The sequence below is a fragment of the Microtus ochrogaster genome (assembly GCF_000317375.1).
Source record: "Microtus ochrogaster isolate Prairie Vole_2 chromosome 14 unlocalized genomic scaffold, MicOch1.0 chr14_random_2, whole genome shotgun sequence".
Lineage (NCBI taxonomy): Eukaryota > Metazoa > Chordata > Mammalia > Rodentia > Cricetidae > Microtus > Microtus ochrogaster.
In genome coordinates this window covers 14724548-14728428 of record NW_004949097.1, presented here as the reverse complement: position 1 = coordinate 14728428, position 3881 = coordinate 14724548, and positions in this window count along the sequence as shown.

Here is a 3881-nt window from a genome sequence, read left to right as displayed (position 1 = left end):
GGGCGGTGGTGGCGCACGCCTTTAATCCCAGCACTCGGGAGGCAGAGGCAGGTGGATCTCTGTGAGTTCGAAACCAGCCTGGTCTATAGAGCTAGTTCCAGGACAGGCTCCAAAGCTACAGAGAAACCCTGTCTCGAAAAAGAAAAAAAAAAAGAAGATGAGGACATAGGAAGGTTTTGAACCTTCAAACAGCAGCCAGTGAGTCCTTGAGGTTTTTTTTTTCTTCTTAGATTAGACCCTCCAGAGAGACAGGGAACCAGCTAGAATCACCAAACCCCTCGAATTCCCGATTTCAAGTGACCTGAAGTAAGCCCTGTTTACTGTAATAAACTCTCCCCTCAGCCGATTCCTTAGGCCCATGTTTCTGAACAGAATCCTCAGCTCCCACTCTCTGGGCATGCTCCTGAATGGGCTGTGCTGCAGGCAAAGGGGAGCCATTCCTAGGAGGACGGAGATGTTTCCCGGCACAAGAAGCAGAAGAGGCTCGCCTTATACTCAGGAGACGTGAAGGGCTCCATCGGAAAACTCTCATATCAGATCAATGCTTTCAGGAAAGTAGCAGTTACAAAATCAATGCACTGAATCAGTCAGTGGCTTCTCCCCTACACACTGGTAACTGCTGAAAGGAGATCAGGACAGCAATCCTATTCATAAAAACTCAGAGTAAACAAACAACAGAAAAAACAGCCTCAGATGTTGACTGTACTTGTCTGATAGTTCAGTTTTTGTGGGTAATCTAGAAATAAGTCTTAAAGCCAGTTTGGTAAATATAAGCAGGGCAAGGGCATTCTTCATGAGATAGAGATAAAACAGTTGGGCCACTTATTTTCAAGTGATGTAAAACATAAGCCTACATAGTTTTGGCTACTTAAATCCTTATGAAAAGCAATGTATTTGGGTCTAGTCATGAGCTTATACCAGTTCCTGACACATCGCTTTCTTCCTTGGCTTTCATTAACAAGCAAGATCACTGACATTTCACATTCTAAATAATACCTTTAATTCTGGATACAAAGAATAGAGATTGTTTCAAGATGTAGGTTTAAGGAGATGACAAGGAAAGGACCAGTAAGGCGAAAGTCATAAAGAAGGTTGTAAGTACGAGGCTTTGGATGAGGAAGGACCGCGTACTGAAGGGAAACTTTTATTCTGAAGTAGAATGACCAAAAGACACGATACCACTGTTTATCTATCATGATGAAGCTACTTCTGAGAGCCGTCTTCCTGCCCCGCCATGCTTCTGAGTGTAGGTCTAGAAACTAACCTTCCTCATAGGGGGAGATGGCTTTGAAGCGCTTCCACAATAGGGATGTCGAAGCGAAGGGATGTGGCTACACTAGAAAATTAAAGGAAATGAGGGTCCTTTTGGGAGTCACCCTTCAGCCATTCCAGGTAATTGTGATGAAGAAACTATCACAGGTGAGTGCCCCAAGACCCTGGCATGAGGCTCCCCAGTCACCTCAGAGCTGGGATGAACCAGTGTGTTTTTTGAGCATCAACACTGGAAAAGAAATTATCAAAGTCCCTAGGATGGAGAGGGAGCAGGGATATATGACTTCTATCAGGTTTTTTTTTTTACATAAAAATAAAGACTGACAAAATCTAAGGTCTATCTCGTTCCCTTTATGATGGTCCTGATTTTTTTTTTTTCAAGAAGCCCTGGGTTATCTAAAGAGAAAGTTGGGATTTTTGCTCAACATTGGAGCCACATTTTCTGTGTTGACTGTTACAAGGTATCCTATGGAGGTGGGTGGGTGAGAAAAGGGGAGACCAGATGGTCCACTGAAGTAGGCAGAGAGGTTTCAAAACACCCACTTCTGGTGGTTCCAGGGTGCCCCAGTCCACTAGCAGGAAGAAATCTATTAGAAAAACTAAGAGCGCCGGTAACTCTCCAGTAGGATAGGAAGGAAACTTCACCAGCTGTCATTCCATCCCCATGACAAAGCACTTGAGATGATCAGGAAAAAGGAAAAAGGATTGATTTTGGCTCTTGGTTTTAGAGGCTTCAGTCCAGGGTCCCTTTAAGCTTGTGGTGGATTCTTGCATGAGGGCAAGGTGGTGGGACCAGGCTTTGATTTCTTCTATTGGGTCCCATCTCCTAAATGGTCCCACCATCTCCCGTGTGCCTGCGTGTGCACAATGCACCAGGCATGTGTGTGTTTGCTTGCGTGTATGTGTGTGTGTGTGTATGTGTGTATGTGTGTTCTGTGATCAGGAGGGAGTTTCCCAAGGTGAGGCTCATTTGTTGTACTTGGATGTGCTGGCCTCTGAGATTTCCCCAAAGGTAGAAAGCTCAATTGTATGGTTTGCGATAGTGGGGTAGTGGGGGTGAGGGCTGCTCTTGAGTTCTCCCCTGAAAAAATAAAAAATAAATCTTAAAAAAGAAACAAAGACATTCCCTCCAGGTTAACTTTTCTTAGGTGACTCCTTAATCAGCTTCCCAGTTAAAGGTCTTCCCAGCCATATAATTCTCTGCTTACACAGGCATCATGAGACATTTATTAAGTGTTTCACTCTAGTCGGAATTCATTAACTTTATCCTGTTTCCCCTAGCCACCTCATAATTAAATTTTCTAAAAATGAAATTAGGTTAATTTAATGTGGCATGTTAAGGATCCCATGCTGGCTCGTGACCACCGAGTCCTTCTCGTACTGAGAAACCATCTGCCTAGCATTTTGCTTTTATGTTTTTGCTGACGTTTACTTTTACCTACAAATACTCATGATCCATTGGAAACATCAGTTGGTTTAGTCCCCTTTGAGTATTATATTACATTGTAATCTCAAAAAAATAAGGAAAAATAAACCCCAAAAACCAAGGCAGAGTAGGAGGTTAAGGAACGTGCCCCAGGCCACAGGTTTTAAGGAGTGGCAGAGATTGTGACCCATACTTGGCTCAGCCAGTGGCTCTGAGTCAACCCCCAGACTGCCTTACACTGTAGGGAGGGGAGGGAAGCCCCGCCCACCAGAGCAGAGGTAGTGAGACCAGCTGCTTAGCTGGTAGCACAGGGATGAAAGACAAGGCCTGAAGGTCAGAAACCACTGGGAACCACTGGGGAGCTGTCAAGATGCTCACACAGCTGGGTGTTCTCTGATGCTTCCCTCAATACACACAAAACAGCAAAAATTAACAAGTGGAATTTTACAAAACTAATGTTAAAAAGTCTTTATGTACAACAAAGAAAATGATCAACATCACCAATGAAGGAGAATGCCCGTTGATATTCACCTGACAAAGAGCTATCTCTAGAATGCATAAGTAACTCCAAACAAACTATAAATATATAAAAAAAATCCAAGTAAAGCAATTAAAATGGAGCAACGGCCAGGTGTGGTGGGTGTGGTGGTGCAAACCTGCAGCCAATCTCTTTGGAAACAGTCAGAAAGAGCACGGTGACTTGAGGCCAGCCTGGGCTACACACAAGTTCCAACCACTCCAGGTACCTTTTACCAGCCCAGAAAAACACTGACTGCATTTATTTCTGGTATCAATTCTAAACTTGCTTTGAAAACTCAGCATTGTTTTAAGGATTCACCCAAAGAGTTTATGGGTGTTGCATGAATCCTAATTGGTCTTATTAATAAAAAGCTGGAGTCAGATATCAGAGTAAATGCTGAAAGACAGAGAAGTATAGGAGCCAGCCGCTAGAGAGACTTTTCACCTCTACCAAATTTTCAGACGGAAAGGGCAAGATCCTGTCCCCACAAATCCTCAGACTGCATTCTCTGAGCTCTTGTCTCCTCTCTCCTTATATTCCTATCTCCCCCAGCCATGTCTCTTCCTGTCTCCACCTCCCTAGACCTGGGATTAAAGGTGTGGGATCCCAAGTGCTGGGATCTCCTTTGTGTGAGATCTTTGTATCTTCCTTTAGGCAGAGACT